Source organism: Dasypus novemcinctus, chromosome 29 (genome assembly GCF_030445035.2).
Source record: "Dasypus novemcinctus isolate mDasNov1 chromosome 29, mDasNov1.1.hap2, whole genome shotgun sequence".
Taxonomy (NCBI): domain Eukaryota; kingdom Metazoa; phylum Chordata; class Mammalia; order Cingulata; family Dasypodidae; genus Dasypus; species Dasypus novemcinctus.
The window spans coordinates 28113709-28131720 of NC_080701.1; the positions used below are offsets into that span (position 1 = coordinate 28113709).

The 18012-nt window shown below is 44.4% G+C and overlaps 1 protein-coding gene across 1 annotated transcript in view; it reads left to right on the forward strand.

The window, feature by feature from the left end:
• The window catches only part of PSD3 (pleckstrin and Sec7 domain containing 3), a 483258-nt gene that overhangs the window by 1109 nt on the left and 464137 nt on the right, over nt 1–18012 (forward strand). The gene's annotated exons all lie outside the window — the stretch shown is intronic.

Sequence of the window (18012 nt, forward strand, 5' to 3'; positions counted from 1 at the left end):
AAGAGAAGAGTAGCCAGGTAGGGTGGCCGAGGTCTCTTCCAGCGCTTGTGTACGCCACCGCTGATCAGGGCCAGGCCTGCTGCTTGTTGTTCTCCTCTTGGTCTCTGCGTCTCTGGCCTACCTCCCTGAGGCCCACCCTGCCCTCTCCCCCCAGCTCAGGTGCACCCCACCTGAAATGGCTGGACAGAATTCAGAATTATACTTTTACTCTCCCGTTCCCAATAGCGTGGGCCTTGTGCTCTCCTGGGCTTGTATGTGGGCAGTGGGGTCTGCGGTAAGGAAGAGTATGTATGCAGATGGGCTGGTGGGATGGAACAGAATGAGGGATTCCCTTGTTGGAGTGTCTGGAGGGCCCACGTGAAAGGGACTTTCAGGGAAATCACAGGAGAAATGGATGAAGTGCCAACATTGAAAAAGGATCCCCCCCCCGTGTTTGTAAGCCCAGCTGCTTCATCCAGATTCAGTGCCTCTCCCCTATGGACTCCTACCTGTAGCCCTGTGTTCTTTGCTCTTTTTTTCTTTGCTCTCTATTGAAAGAGAGACACATATAGCCACAGTTAAGAACCATGGAGAAAGGCTGAGTCCAAGTTCTCTTCCGAAGGGAAGTCTTAGAAGAAGAGAGATGCTCCCTTAAGAAATAGTTGACATTCCATACTAGTTCATGGGTCTCTCACTTCCTACAGGGATTTGGGAGGCATGACAGACCCAGTGCGTCAGAGGGTGTGGGGTCAAACAGTAGTTATTTGTATACTTTAACGCTGTTTGGATGACTAGAAAAACTCCTCTTTCTCCGCTCTCCCCCCGCCCCCTTCCCCCAGGCCAGAGCCTCAGCGCTGCTGCTTTTTCTCTGGGGAGAGGCGCTTTGGGAGCTGATCCAAGTGTGGGGCTCCTGCCTTGCTGGCCTCCTTTAGCCCCCCAACTTCTGCCCCACTGGAAGAGGGATTGCCGGATTCCTGGTCTCAAGGGCCTGGCTAAAGAGTTGCAGTCCAGCTCCAAGTCCTCACCATCGGGAAGCAGCCAGATCTAAGTCTTAGTTTCCTCCTCTTGAAACGACGGGTAGGGCCACCCTGCCTCACAGTTGCTATAGAGATTTGTGTAGGAGAAGTATTGTGCCAGTGAAGGAACTCATCATAGCCACGTCTTGAGAGAAGAGGAGAAGCAAAACGAGCAGGACACTAGAAGGGCCACGGAAGCCCTGGAGTTAGAGGAGACCGTCTAGGATGGGACTTGAGGGTCTGGTGACTTCCAGCCTCCATTCATCCCAATGGACTGGTCAGGAGGGTGCACAAAAAGAAGCATGGCAACAAAATCTGATTTTGACCCTACTGGTCAAACTTTGTGATTCTCTTTGCCATGGGGAGGGAGATGGAAATTAGCTTCCTCAGATCTGCAGCTTCACTAAAAGTCTGGCAGATATTATCCAGCAGACACCTGCCCGGTACTGGGGGTTAGAGAAAGGAGCAAAAATCGACAGACCTTCTCCAGCTATCCAGTCACAGGAATATTACAGTGCCCTCTTTTTAAAAAAACTTAATTAATATTTAAAAGAATAATTTTATTTCTTTCTCTCCCCTTCTCCCCGTTGTCTGCTCCTTGTGTCCATTCACTATGGGTTCTTCTGTGTCTGCTTGCATTCTTGTCATGCAGGACTGGGTAACTGTGTCACTTTTTTGTGCGCCATCTTGCTGCGTCAGCTCTGCATGTGTGTGGTGCCACTCCTGGGTAGGCTGTGCTTTATTCATGTGGGGCGGCTCTCCCAGAAGGGCGCACTCCTTGTGTGTGGGGCTCTCCTATGCGGGGGACACTCTGCGTGGCATGGCACTCCGTGTGCACGTGGGCCAGCTCACCACATGGGTCAGGAGGCCCTGGGGATTGAACCCTGGACCCTCCATATGGTAGGTGGACGCTCTATCAGTTGAGCCACGTCTGCTTCCCTATGGTGCCCTATTGATCTGAGGGATTTGTGTATGAGGAATTACATACTCCTCTCGTGCTTGGGAACTTGACTATATGAGTTACAGGGAAGTGGCCGAAGGCTGATTTAAATTGTTTTCTTGTCAAATATGAATGGTGAGGTCCTTCTTGTCAAGTTTGTAAAGTTCAGTGGGAGCTCACTTGATATACTCATGAAAAATGTAATCAACTGTACATAGTAAAGTGAAATATTGGTTACATGGAAGCAAAATCTGTTCCTGCATGCATACCAGAGGGTTGATGTCCTTGTGTCAACTTTCTAGGCTGAAAAACCTGGATTTTAAGAGTAAACTTTTGTCTTTGCAGTACTCCACATAGCTAGATTTATTCTCCCACTGTCGAAATGTCATGGACTCCAGAGTGAGAATTGTTGATTTACATCCTTCTAAGTATCATAGGGAGTACGTGCGGTTAATCACGTCACTTGGGTCTTGATTTATTTTGTGACTGGGCTTTAATAACAACAATAATATATGTTTCTCCATAGCACTCAATGACCCACAGAGGTCTCCTATGGGCATAATTTCCTTTTATTCAAATCTCAGAACTCTGTGAGGATGTGGTATCATCCACTGTGCACTGAGGACGGCTGAAGTAGAAATGGAAATTCTCTCCTCTGCTGAATGCACCAGTTCTCCCTCACAGTCCTTTAACTGATTAGATGACTTCTCTCTTTGCTGAAGGCAATCTCCTCAGTTGATGAGAGATGCCACCAACTGGCTCACGATGTAAACCCATCCACAGAATGCCCCTACAGCAACAGTCAGGCCAGTGTTTGCTCGACCAAACTGGGCACCATCTCTTAGCCAAGTTGATACGTGAACTCAACCATCACACCTGGGTTGTATAAATGTGCTTGGCCAGCTTTCTAGAAGGGATTGAGGCCTGAGTTTGGGGGGCATGGAGTTCCATGGATGGGCAGTACCAGCCAAGGGCTGTAGCCTTCCCCGGGTTGGTCAGTCAGTGTGAATCAGAAAATGTTCCATGGTCTGGGGCCAAAACCTTCCCTGATGATTTCTTGGACCCCAGGCTCTGCTGCCCCTCTGTGGGAACCTGAGGAACTGTTGAAGGTGGCCTTGAGTTTGGGGTTAAAGATATGAAAACTTGGAAAACCGGTCCAGCTCAAAAGATGAGAAAGAATGCTTTGTTTACAATAGTTTTGGGAAATTTCCACAAATGTTTTTAATGTGTTTTTAAAAACCTAGGTCTTCATATCTGACATTTAATGCTTCAGAATAACAGTCCGTAAGTGGAATTAGAAAACTGACTGAATGTTTTTTTTTAAAATTTCTCCCCAAATATAATTTTCACAAAAAATAATATTAATAATAAAATGAAAAACCCACACAATTTCTCTACAGCTTAATTCCAGAAATTTTACCCCTCAGATATGGCCTACCTTTTTCCCTTTCTCTTTCACTACAGAGCTTCAAAACCAATCAACCCTTTGTGCTTTCATTACCTAAAGGATTGTTCAGGGATTAGGGGAAGGAGTGAGGGAGCAAAACAGACTAGTAGTCAGGGGGAGGTTTTTGTGAGAGGGAGACGGGGCTTAGTACATCATCCATTAATCTAATCAGTGGAAATAGTTTCCTATAGAGAGGTCCTGTCTGGCTGACTAGAGAAAATAGTTGTAATTCTCTTTGTCTTAGATTGTTATTCTTTAGAAATACAAGTCTGTAAAGTACAGTAAGTTCTTTTGTAGAAAATTTTCAGTCAGAGTAAAGAAAGGTCCCTGGAACTGGGACCCAGGAGGTGGAAATCAGCTCTGATTCTACCAGCTCTCCAGCACTGATCTCAGACAACGCGTTGAACAAAGCCGGGGTTTCTCGTTTGTTCTCTGAGATCTTTCCAGTTCTGACAGACTATACTATGAATTGACAGATACAGAAAAGGAATTAAACTCTTGAATGAAATAAAAGCCTGAAGACTAAATGCACTTCCATCTACTTCAGCTGCCTTTAAAGACTATTTTTTCAAATGGCTTTGCTGCAGGAAGGTTAGGTTCAGCGGACTTGCTTCTCTTAGGGAGAACCGGGGTTTCCACGAGGAGCTAGGATGGTGCTAGACGTGAGCAGCACGGTGCATGGCACACCAGCACTTTACAGTTTGTCCCATGAATGAATGAGTGAACCTTTGAAAGACTACTTAATACTAACATCCAGGGAAATGAAAAAGTCAGTGCCTTCTGTGAGCAGTTACAAATTTCTACTGCAGAGCTTTAGGGCGGGAATTGCAAGCTGTGGGAGAATGGTTACCATTACCTTCTCTGAACAGATGCTAGTTGAATGACGTTCCCTTCTGGGAGCTGAGCCCCGATGTCTTGATCTACTTAAACCCCCGGGAGAGGTCATTCAGCTCATCTGGATAAACTCTTCATTGCCCAAGCCTGCCTCACCTTCCCGGCCTGACATAAAGTTTGAATCTGTTCCGCTCATAGTATGGTGTTCTAGATAATTCTGTCTCTTATTTTAATCCTTTTCGGTGAGTAATTTAGAATTGAAAAATAAATAAACTGGAATGGAGCGTGGGCACAAATGCCCATAGAATCATTTTTACAGCGGTATGGGTAAATGTGCAAGGAAGCATCCTTGTAAAATATTTTTTATATTGAGAAAACAATATTGATTTGGTTGAAAACCTTGTCTTCAGTCTGTTTTACGTTGCGTTCGTTTTGACACAGATGTCTTGATTTATTATTTGAATAAATAAAGCCTGCGATAGCAGAATAGGTTTCACTTCTTTTTCGTTCTGTGATGGGCCTCAGTGTTCCCAAGACAAAGTTCTCTCGCCCCTTTTCTCTCCCTACCCCATCCTTCCACACGCAGAAGTCCTATGGGTCATTGTACGAGTGCTGCCCTCCCGGAATTCTGCAGACCTCAGCCACTAGGTCTACCTCTTGGAAGAGGAGGGGAGAGTGCGTAGAAGACTTTACAGTTAAGTGTGACTGTAAAGAAGCAATTGGATTGGGAGTTGGGAGATAGAGGTTCTGGCCCTCGAGTTGATTTAAATGAGTGCAGGCAAATCTCTCCAGCATTCTGGATCTTCATTTCTTATCTGTCATATGAAAAGTTTAGACTATTTAATTTCCTCCCTTCTACCTCCATGATTCTAAGTCAGTTCTTGCCGACCCATTTGTGCCTAGTGGTTGTGAAAACTGAACTAAAAGCTACAGATTTTAATGGCAAATTTCTAAAAGTTCACTAGATAGAGAAGTCTCTATGTCCTGAAAATCTCCTTTGTTCTTGAAATGAGATGCCGCTCCAGTTTCCAGAGGATAACTAAAATACATTTTTAAAAAACTCATTTTATGTCAGTATATCCCCATTTTTCTAATCTTGAGCATTGACTGCCTTATCAAAGATTGGAATCATTAATCAAGTATGAAGTTTGGCCCAGGAGATATGGGCAAAAAAGACTAAAGTGTAATTTTTGTAACTATTAGTATACAAAAAGGAGTAGTGTGGGCTTTTTTTTCCTCCTGGCATATTAAAAGAAAATGAACAAATTTGCTGTAAGTGATTTGTTTGAATTAATACCAACAATGATGAGGCTTGCTCTTGCTCAGCCAGCATAAGTCAGTTCCAACAGATTGTCTTAGTTTGACTTCAAAGTTTTGTGTCATGAACAAAATCCTTCTATCATTTGGAGATTTAGTCAGGACTCTTAGTTATATATAATAGAAGCCTTCAAGAACTTCTTAATTCCAAATGAGCAAGATTTATTATAAGGAGAGCATATGTGTGTATGTGCAGGTCTTGGGGACCCCGGGGACAGAGATGCAGATAGACCTCAGGACATTTGGAACCAGGGATGCTGGGACCTTCAGGGCTCTCTTTTCATCTTTCCTGTCTCCTGCCCACTGGCCTCCTCTTCACTATTTTCTGAATCACTCATCTCTTTCTGCACATCTCCCTTCTCTACTCCCCATGGGAGGAATATGGCCGCCCATGGTTCCCAGGTCTACAGCTTCTCTCTTTAGAAAAAACTCAGACTAAGGTTGGAATCTCTTAGGCCTGATTCCAGAGTCCCCTAAGAAGAGGATTCTTGGTTCATGGTGGGTTGGATGCCCACCCAATCGACTATGGTTGGTGCAGTCTGCTGAGAGCCCTAAAACCATGTTGGTCTAGGATTGGGACTGCTCCTAGAAATTGGTGAAGAGTGGAGCAGAGAGAAGCAGATATGGATAGCCAACCCAATAAATGCTCAGTACAATCTGAGAGCTGTAAACTAAAATTTATGAAGTGATTGCTTTGTATAAATGTCCTATCTCAACCTCTCAGATTTTAGGGATAACAGTTTTTATAGTCTTTGGGGAGATTTCTTTAAAAGGTACTCCTGACTAAGTGATATATTAGAATTAGATCTTATTTTTTATTTATTTCTCTCCCTTTCCCACTCCCCCTCCAGTTGTCTACTCTCTGTGTCCATTCACTGTGTGCTCTTCTGTGTCCGCTTTGTATTCTTGTCAGTGGCACCAAGAATCTGTCTCTTTTGTTACATCATCTTGCTGTGTCAGCTCTCCGTGTATGTGGTGCCACTCCCGGGCAGGCTGTGCTTTTTTCACATGGGGCGACTCTCCTTACAGGGCGTACTCTTTGCACATCGGGCTCCCCTATGTGGGGGACACCTCTGTGTGGCATGGCACTCCTTGTGCGCATCAGCACTGCACATGGGCCAGGAGGCCCTGAATTTGAACCCTGGACTTCCCATGTGGTAGGTGGACACTCTATCAGTTGGGCCAAATCCACTTCCCGATATGTTAGAATGAAATCATTGCCTGCTTTGTTTTATAAATGAATTTGCTTCCAGAAACTGCTATTGATTATGGTAAGATGAAATTTTCTCTTTCGGAATTTTTTTCCTCATAGATTTTTAAAAACTACAGAATGCTACAAGATTTACACACATACAAGTCCTTAGGTGAAAATGGGTTAATATAATAAGCAGATTACCCCATGATTCTGTGGGTGCTCTCTTCAGCTTCACAGCAACTCACTGAGGCACTTAAGAAGACTTATTCAAGAAGATTTTCATATCAGTGAGAGAGGAAAAAAAAGTGGCAAGAAAAGCCATTGTCCCATTCCTTGATCTGGGTTTACTGATTCCTTATGCTAGACCATCAATGGGGAAAAAAAAAGTGGGTGCAAGAAAGAATGATAGCTCTATAAAGTTGATACTGTTGGGCTGTTGTGGAGCTGCATTTTTAGGAAGTTCATTTTCCTCCAGTCTAAAGTAATCAGCAGCTGTGACTCTTTTTTGGCTGCCCTTTGTGTTGTGCGTATTTCCTGTGATTATAGTCAGTCAATTTTAACTTTTTGGAATTTAACTTTCAATTTTCATGATGTGTGAATTTGTATTAACTTTTCAATTACCAGGCCCAGCAGATTGTGAGCTAAAATGCACCAGCCCTGTTGTCTTTTAGCATGTGAAAATCCCATTTTATCCTCAAGGAGCTTTGTTACTCTTTATTGAGTTCTCAACATGATTGTGTGGTGAAGTAATAATTAAAATGTCACCCCATTTAGTCCATATCAAAAGAAAAGAGGCCTCAGAAGACATCCATAAAAAATTTCAAATGTCCTACAACAACAAATAACAAAAATGATGGTAAAAGGTAAATTAGTCATAAAGAATCAGGTCTAGGGAAATGTAAATAAAAATCAAGAACAAGAAAAGATCTGGTAGAGATCAGAAAAAGAACCCAAAAGAACATGCCATAGAGACCTACAGAGCTGGTATATTTGAGAATCAAATTTGGCTTTATCTTTCTATTAAGAGTTGCCCAAGCTAAAAAGAGACATACTGGCTCAGTAGTCTTAATTAAGAGAAGGGATAGGGAGGGGGAGGGGAAGGAATGATGGGGAAGGGGAAAGGAGAGGGGGAATTCCTTTAACATGTTCCACAGTGATTAATTCTTTAAAAAAATCTAATTTTGCTTGCCCTTCAAAAGAGCAATTTTTAAAAAAATAATATTTTGGATAATATTTTTCTGAGGGGCATTTAATAGTTATTATTTCCCTATTTCCTTAAAACGTTATATATACAACATTATTAACTTTTCTTAATTCCATAAGTAATCATTATAATGCCAGGGATTGCCTGGTGTAACTTTAGATATGTAAGACTATTTTCTTACATGCCCCTAACATACTTGGCTTTCTGAATTCTCTTTGCTTTTTAAATAATTTTTCCAGTTTCTTCCATGTTGGCCTATTCTTTATGTTAGAGTATGACTACCTCTAAAATACCTCTTTAAATCCATCACAGTTCAGGAAATTAGAGAACAGTTTTTTTGAAAAATTAACGATTAAATTGTTAATTATGTAAAGGAAAAAGGAAAAGGCTCTGAGCAAGGGGTTAAGTGGCCCACCTGGGAAAGTTCTCATGACTTTTAATATGTTTTTTTTTTCTTCCAAGTTTCTCTGTACAGAGATGATGCTTTTGCTTACTACAAGTTTGGTCTTATTCCAGATGAATAAAGTTGCCGGGAAAATAACTTCTGGATTCATTCGTTCAGTATGTATTTATTGTTCTAGGCCCTGGGAAAGCAGCAATGAGTAGGGCAGACAAGGTTCTTGCTCTTACATGTTCTGGTAGAAATGGAAAGTGATAAACAAGTAAACCAGGCATGAGCATGATGATTTCAGATTGTGACAAGTGCTTGGAAGAAAAACAGAAGGGTGGGAGCAAAGGGTGGGAGGTTGAGGGGTCCTAAATAGTTCCATTGGCCTGATCAGAGAAAGCCTCAAGGAGAAGGTGGCATTTGAGTTGCGACTTGAACGGTGGAGGGAGCCAGCCACGAGAGATGAGGGTACAGAGTGTTCTGGGCAGGGGCAGCAGAGGAGTTCCGCGTACCTGCAGGTTCATTAGTGAGCACAAGTCACTAGAGCAGTCACAGCCCTGGGCGGGGCCAGATGCCAGAGGGCCTCGTAGGCTCAGCCAAAGCGTTTGGATTTTATTAGTAAGTGCAATGACGAGCCTTTGGAGGGTTTTGAGCAGGAGAGAAAACAGATATTAAGGGAGGAGTGAGTACATTTATAAAGTGACTTCCCTGGAGTCACTAGCCTATTACAACCTGTAATATGCTTACCTTCCAACTTCCTAACCTTGACGGAGAACCCTTGAGACCCGTGTCTTACCTCCCTCTGAAAGTTAAAATCTTTTGAACTACAGATTTCTGAACTGTGATCATTTCCCCCATAGTCTCTCTGTTCTGAGCTGTAGGATCGATGATTTCAAGGAGGATGAAGACGGGAGGGTGGGGCAGGGGGGGAGAAAACCATTTCCTCAAGGATTTGAGACTTTTCTTGAATGAAACTGCATTCGAATGATAGGCAGCAGAGCAGATCCATTCAACTTGTGTAACCACAAAGTTTAATTTGTTGTGGTGCATATGTTTAGGATCTAAACAAAATCGTTCTTAGAGTCTTTGGATCGTTACAAAATCCAAAGCACCTAATATTTCTCAACTACAGATCAGCTGTGACAAAGCCACTCTTGAATGGCTGCTAATTCCTTCAGTTCTTTTGTCCTCCAACCCCAGTGCCTGCATTTTCCATCCTGAAATGTGCTCAGTTGTGAGGCCGCCCGGCGTGGAGACTGATCAAGCAAGGAGCGGCTGGCGCTGTTGGAGAATAAAACTTCTCACCATCCTTGGGGCCGTATGTTTAGCCTGGTGGCTTTCTTATGAAAATGCCTTTCTCTTGTGGCTTGGGCTAATTTTTCCCGGAGTTCTTGAGGAGGACTGTAACCAGGGAGTGACAGTAATATTTCTCTTTGGCAGAGCTTGTTGACCTACTTTTCTAGGTCTACTTGTTGAATAATGTCCCCCGAAGGCAATATCCATTCTCCTAGAGCACCAGCTTTTCTTCATGCTTTAAGCAATTCGTGTCATAAAGAAATATTTTCAACTGAAATGATTCATTCTTTCTTCTCAGCCGTTTTAGAATGATAAGGGCAAAATTCGTTGCTTTCTCCTGCCCAGTCTCTTCAGAAAGTGAACTTTTTCTTATGCAAACTGCCCTTCACCGTCGTTTGCGGCTATTTTGTGAACCGCTGGTGGCTGGCTGCCTTCCACCCATTGCATTGTGTTGGCTTGTTAGGAGCCTCTGAAGCCGTTTAGCGAAAGGAAAAAAAATCACAGAAATCCGATTAGAAGCTCTGTGTTAAAAGGAAACGCAGGGCCCCTGCCCTTCACCCTGTGGGCACGTCCAGAAATGCTCCCCCGCAAGGCCCCAGGGACTCTGTGGCCAGTCGCCCTGTGAGGTGCTGTTGACCGCAGTGGCAGCGCACGGAACGCGGACCGGGAAGCGCGGGGGGACAAGTAGGAGGAGCAAAGGTGTCCCGGAGAAAACTTCTGAAAGGAACAGGACCCCTGCCGTGGTGACTCCCCCCGGCCCCCAGGCTCGCCCATGCCTCTGTCTCCCGGGCCGTCCCCGGCGCTCTCGGCCCCGCGCTCCTGCGCTCCATTCCGCCTCTGCCTGTGCGGCTCCCTGGCTAGAGGAGGCCCAGGGCCCAGGGGAGGAGGCGCGGCCACTTCGGAACATGAAGCAGCACGTCTGATAAATGTCCAGCTTCCTCGCCGCAGGGGACATCGAGTCCCCGTGTGGAGGGCTCGGTCTGCGGCTTCACCAGCACCTTGGGGTTGGGAGGTGATAGATGCCTGGTGCACCCAGAGGGAGGGCATCTTGACAACCCTCCCAAGAAGTTCAGAGAGCAAAAGTCCTTGGGCATTTAAAAGCCAAAGGACCACGTGCAAATATTAACTCAGAGTGGATCACGGGCTTAAACATAAGAACTAAAATGATGCAACTTTTAGGAGAAAAACATAGGAGGTAAAGGTCACCATCTTGGGTTAGGCAATGATTTCTTGATATGACACCAAAATCAGAAGTGACAAAAGAAAAAAATTGATAAACTGGTCCTCATCAAAATAAAAACTTTGGTGCTTCAAGACACCATCAAGACAGTGAAAAGAGTGTCCACAGTCTGGGAGAAAATATTTGCAACTCATATATCTGATAAGGGTCTAGTATGCAGAATATATAAAGGACCCTTACAACTAAACAGTAAAAAGAAAACCCAGGTAAAACAGTGGACAAGGATTTGAATGAACATTTCTCCAAAGAAGATATACAAATGGCCAATATATACATGAAAAGATGCTCAATGCATTTAGTCATTAGAGAAAGGCAAATCAAAGTCACAATGAGATACTGCTTCCTACGCACTAGGATGCTTATAATAAAAAAAGACAGACAATATCAAGTGTTGGTGCAGATGTGGAGAAACTGGAACCTTCATATATTGTTAGTGGGAATGTAAAATTGCCCAACCACTTTGGAAAGAGTGTGTCGGTTCCTCAAAATATTAAATATAGAGTTACCATATGGCCCAGCAATTCCACTCCTAGGTATCTACCCAAAAGAATGCAAACATATGTTCATGCAAAAACCTGTACATGAATATTCAGAGCAGGATTATTCATAATATTCAGAAGCAGAAATAACTCAAATGTTAGCAACTAATGAATAAGCAGTATATAGTATATCCATACAATGGAATATTATGGAATGAAGTGCAGATGCATGCTACAATGTGGGTGAACCTTGAAAACATTATGCTATATAAAAGAGGCCAGTCACAAAAGATCACATATTGTATGATTTCATCTATATGAAAGGTTCAGAGTAGGCAAATCTATAGAAACAGAAAGTAGCTTACTGGGAACGGATGTGGCTTAAGCAGGTGAGCTCCTGCTTCCCACTTGGGACGTCTCAGATTCAGTTCCCTGTGCCTTATAAAGAGACAAAGAGGGAAACGGACTTTGGCCCAGTGGTTAGGGCGTCCATCTACCATATGGGAGGTCCGCGGTTCAAACCCTGGGCCTCCTTGACCCGTGTGGAGCTGGCCATGCGCAGTGCTGATGCGCGCAAGGAGTGCCTTGCCACGCAAGGGTGTCCCCCGCGTGGGGGAGCCCCACGCGCAAGGAGTGCGCCCGTGAGGAGAGCCGCCCAGCGCGAAAAGAAAGAGCAGCCTGCCCAGGAATGGCGCCGCCCACACTTCCCGTGCCGCTGACGACAACAGAAGCAGACAAAGAAGAACATGCAGCAAATAGACACAGAGAACAGACAACCAGGGGAGGGGGGGAAATTAAATAAATAAATCTTTAAAAAAAAAAAAAAAAGAGACAAAGAAAAATGAGCAGACAACAAGCAGACATCAATCAAAAACAATGAACAGAAACAACAAGCAGATATCGAGCAAAAACAAGCAGATAACGAGCAAAAACAATGAGCAAAAATAACAAGTAGACTGTAAGCAAAAACCAATGAGCAGGGAGTGGATGTGGCTCAAGCAGTTGAACACCCACCTCCCACACAGGAGGCCCCGTGTTCAGTTCCTTTGCCTCCTAAAGAAAAAACAGACAGCAACCTGACAACTAGGAAACAAAACAAAACAAAAACAATAAGCAAGAACAACAAGCAAACAGACAAGAGAGCCATTTCGGGGGCGAGGGATAATATGTTACTGATTGCCTAAGGCTCTGGGAGTTGGGGGTGGAGAAGAGGAGGTGGGTGAGTATACCTATTTGAGGTGGTGAAAGTATTCTAAATTTAATTTATGGAGGGAAGCAGACATGGTTCAACTGATAGAGCATCCGCCTACCATATGGAGGGTCCAGGGTTCGATACCCAGGGCCTCCTGACCCATGTGGTGAGCTGGCCCACGCGCAGTGCTAATGCACACAGGGAGTACCCTGCCATGCAGGGGTGTCCCCCACCTAGGGGAGCCCCACATGCAAGGAGTAAGCCCTGCAAGGAGAGCCACCCTGTGTGGCAAAAAAAAGCGCAGTGTGCCCAGGAGTGGCGCTGCACACGTGGAGAGCTAACACAGCAAGATGACGCAACGCAAAAGGGATGCGGTTTCCCGGTGCCACCTGACAATGCAAGTGGATGCAGAAGAACACACAGCAAATGGGTACAAGAGAGCAGACAAGGGGGGGGGGCAAGGGGGGAGAAATAAATAAAATAAATCTTTAAAGAAAAATTGATTTATGGGGATGGTTGTACAGCTCTTTAAATATCCAGAACACATAGAATTGTGTACTTTAAATGAGTGAGCCTTATAGTATGTAAATTATATATTTATAAATCTGTTTAAAAAAGCAAAAGGTATATAGCCAACATGTGAGAAAATGTTAAAACTCACAAGTAATTAGTAAATTACCAGTTAAAACAAACAAAAAGTAAATGCAGGAGTTCTATTGCTGACTACCAGAGAGCTACTTTCCACATTATTAAAAGAACTTATTAGGGGAGCTGATGCAGCTCAAGTGGTTGAGCTCCTGCTTCCCATGTACAGGGTCCTGGGTTCAATCCCTGGTACAATTTATTAAACAATTGATTAAATGTTTCTGTAGGTCCTTTATGAAGCCTAAGACTAGAGATAGAAGATTCCTCTCCTGCTGTCTATGAGCTGAAGCCTAAGGCAGCCAGACATTTAGGACACAGACAAAAAAACTATCGGTAGAATGAGTAAAGTGGCTTACTGCTTCATGCAGTACTCAGTGTGGGCACACAGTGGGGAAAGCTGTGCAAGTCATGATTTGGACATAAATTGAGGAGAAAAATCACCATCTCTATTCTATTTCATCAGGGAAAGACTCTTTTTGGTATTGGGGTCAGAGATTGAATCCAGGACCTCATGTGTAGGAAGCCAGCACTCAACCGCTGAGCCACGTCAGCAACCCTGAGTTGGTTTTTTTTGTTTGTTTGCCTGCTTGTTTTTAGGAGGCACCAGGAACCGAACCTGGGACCTCCCGTGTGGGAAGCAGGTGCTCAACTGCTTGAGCCACATCTGCTCCCCAAGGAAAGACTCTTAAGGGAGATGGCCTTCAGCAGCCATCTGAGCAAGGCAAGGAAAAGCTTGGCGAATTGGTAGAATGTAAAGAGGTTTCGCATTTTGGCCTTCTCCTGAGTTCATGTGTGAATTTCATTATTCATTATGAAGAAACATGATCTACGTGATTATATTCACAGAGTGACGTTGTTTGACAAACTGAAAATTAATAAGATGTCTGGCTTGTGAATTTGTACTTTTTATTCAAAAGTCTGAAAAATAGACAAAGTACTGAATTATATTTATCGAAGAGTAAAATGTGAGAAGAACAGATTGCAACATGAAACTATGCATCATTTTAAAAAAAAAGATTTATTTATTTATTTATTTCTCTCCCCTTCCCCCCCACCCCGTTGTCTGTTCTTTGTGTCTATCTGCTGCGTATTCTTCTTTGTCCACTTCTGTTGTCAGCGGCACGGGAATCTGTGTTTCTTTTTGTTGCATCATCTTGTGTCAGCTCTCCGTGTGTGCAGCACCATTCCTGGGCAGGCTGCACTTTCTTTCGCGCTGGGCGGCTCTCCTTACAGGGTGCATTCCTTGCGCGTGGGGCTCCCCTACTCGGGTGACACCCCTGCATGGCACATCAGCACTGCGCATGGGCCAGTTCCACATGGGTCAAGGAGGCCCGGGGTTTGAACCGCAGACCTCCCATGTGGTAGGTGGACGCCCTAACCACTGGGCCAAGTCTGCCGCCAACTATGCATCATTTAATGAAATTTTGATGCATTTGAAATCAGGGCCTGAACATCTGGACATAGAGCTGGCCATGCCCGTGCATTAGAGAGTGGTAGCAACCTGCTGGACCTGGAAGATTTCTCCTCACCCTGGAAAATTTCCTGTCCAAGGTGGCAGGCTGTGACGTTGGCTGAATAAGGCTACCCTGCTAGGCGTTGCTAAGAGATGGCAGAGAGATAGGGTGTAGGAAAATAGATCCATGTAGGTGAATACCAGGCTTTTAGATGTAAGGGCTTGTAGGGAGGTGGGGCGGGGCTTGGAATGCTTCTTTGAATGAGGCTACCTGTGCAAGGACTGTGCGCTTGCTGTATACATGAACGATTCTAGTGTTTGAAGAGCATATCAGAGGTGATCCCCACTGGAAGTAAGCTGGCTGTGACCCCTGAACCAAAAATGAGGTTTAGAAATTTGTGGCAGTCTAATAACATGCCAGTTTCCCTGGGTAATGTATGACGATTAGTTTTCCTGCTGCTTTCCCTCCAGTGCAAGATGATTCTCTTCACCATGAAGACAAGCCAAAGACTTCACAACATTAATTTCTCTCGCTCTGCAGGTTTGCCTGGCTTGTGCGGCAGGTGGCTTAGTCCTTGCCTTGTCAAAAAAAAGGTGTTCCTTTTCTTTTAGGAGCAGTGAAAGAACCAAATAAGCTATTCATGAACTTGAAGCAGAGTAAGGATGAAAATCCATCAAGTTCAGAAAAAGAGGCTTTTCATCATTTTTAAGAAAACCACACTGAAATCTTTATTTATTAATTTAAAGAAACTTTAGATTACGTAAATGTTATATAAAAAATATAGGGGATCCCCATAGGTCCCCCTCCCATACTTTCCCACACTAACAACATCCTTCAGTGTGTGGCACATTTGTTACAATTGATGAACACATATTGAAGCACTGCTGCTAACTGTGGATTATAGTTTATGTTATAGTTTTCACTCTGTCCTGCACTATTTTGTAAGTTATGACAAAATATGTAATGACCTGTGTCCATCATTGCAACATCATGTGAGACAATTCCAATGTCCAGAAAATGCCCCCATTATTACACCTATTTTTCCCTCTTTTTCCCCTCAGATCCTCCCATGGCCACTGCCTTTACATCAATGATAAAAGTTCCTCTATTGCTAGAGTAACAATAATTCTATGGTAGGGTAACAGTAAGTCTACTTTAGTCCGCTGTTCATCCTCCAGTCTTGAGGATTTGGGGATGGTGATGCCCACTCTGCCTCTACTTAAGAGGGAGCTTAGATCTCATGAGGCAAATGAATGGAACTATCTTGCTTGCAGTTGCAGACTCTCTGTTCCTTGGGATGGGCGTTGTTCCTCGTCATCTCCTTGTTAGTTGTCCTGGGTGAGTCCAGTGATCTGGAGAGAAGGTGTTGCAACTCTGCTGAGATTCAGGGTCCAACTAGCACATGGACTGACCAAAGATTTAAGTCTCTTGGACATACACCTATCAAGTAGAGTACTAACTATAGGTTCAGATAGAAGGGGCAGAAGAGCAATGTGTAGGGAGACCTAAAATCTTCATTCCAAATCACCATCCTACTGAACTGGGAGGAAATCCAGTCTCGCTCAGGCCTCCCTGTCCAATAAAGTTGGGCCAAGGGCCAAGAAACATATGTGGTCCCAAAGCATCTGTGCATTCTTGTATTCACTTATTCCTTGTCCGGTGGCCAGCAGAGCACCATGATGCTGGAGCCAGCCTCCTGGTTGTGAGTCTTGGCTCTGCACCTTCTTAGCTGTGGAGCCCTGGGTGAGTTACTTCATCTCCCTGTGACTCAGTATTCTTATCTATGAAATAGAGGTTATTGCGATTCCTACCTGCTAGGGTTGCAGTTAGGTTAAGTGAGTTCTAATGTGTAAAGTACTTGGAAGACAGATTGCAGATATTGGGTCATCAGTCCTCCGCCCTCCCTAATTTTCATGGAGCTATCTCTCCTCCAAGGCCATATGCTTTCAGATCCTACTTCACTGCCTCTGTGCACTGCTTGGGGCCTGAGGTCGAGACTCCCCAAGAGTAATAAATTAAGAAGTAGGGGAGCAGATGTGGCTCAAGCAGTTGAGCACCTGCTTCCCATATGAGAGGTTCTGGGTTCAGTTCCCAGCCCTGATAACTCAAAAATGGAAAGGGGGCAGTGGATCTGTCTCAAGTGATAAGGCCTCCACCTACCATATGGGAGGACCCAGGTTCTCCCCAGGTAAAAAAGAAGAGAAAGTGTGCCTGCGCAGTGAGCCAGCGCCCACATGGTGAGGCAACTGCCCACATGGTGGACCAGTGCCCATGCGGTGAGCCAGTGCCCGCGCAAGTGAGTACACAGCAGGATGATGATGCAGCAAAAGAGAGACGAAGGGGAGGGTCAAGGTGAAGTGCAGCAGAGACCAGGAACTGAGGTGGCGCAATTGACAGGGAACCTCTCTCCACATCAGAGGTCCCCAGGATTGAATCCTGGTGAATCCTAGAGGAGAAACATGAGAAGAGAAGACAAAAAGAGAAATGGATACAGAAGATCACACAGCAAATGGACACAGACAGCAAAAACAGTAGAGTAGGGGTGAGAGAGGGGAATAATAAATAAATCTTAGAAAAAAAGTGTTAAAAAAATAAAAAGGAAGGGAAGCGGCTGTGGCTCAAGCAGTTGAGCTCCCCTTTACCATATCGAGGACCCAGGTTCAATCCCTGGGACTTCCTGGGAAAAGAAGAAAAAGGCATCCCAGATCTGCACAGTGCTGAGAGGTACTGGCCTTAGCACAGCAAAGCAATGCACCAAAAAGACGATGAGACAACCAGATAGGAAAAAAAAATAAGCAAGGGAGGGAGGGAAACAAAAGAGAGAGAGAGAAAGACGTATGCAAGTCAGAAGTTGTTTTTTTTTTGGGGGGGGGGGAGCCGATTTCTTCTCTTTCTCTGCTGTATATCTGAACAGAAATTCCTTTTCCTTTCCTCCTCCAATATTTTAAATATAATTTCTGAGGGTATTGTTTTCTTTGTTTAATCATAAACTCGGTATTAGATACCCACTATCTTAATTCTCTGTGAATCCATCATTCCCCACAGTCCAGAACTGATGGGACTTTGAGAAAAAAAAAGTATTTTGGCACAGACGTCTTCAGAGAAACAAAAGGGAGTTGTAGTATCATTCAGAAAGTGAATCCCCGGGCCCCAAGGTCCTATGACAAGGTTAGAAAGGGGAAGGCAGGCCTAGAAAAGCCTTTAAAATCTTGGCCAACGGCAGGGAAATAAATCACTTCACAAATGCACCTACCCCGCCTTTAATTTCTGCCCTTCCTTCGCTTAAATCCTCCCCCAGAGGGCTACCTCCTCGCAGTCGCCAGGCCCCAACAGGATTCTCTTTGTGGCCCTTTCCAGGCCCCGGTCAACGCCCTCCTCTCCCCTTT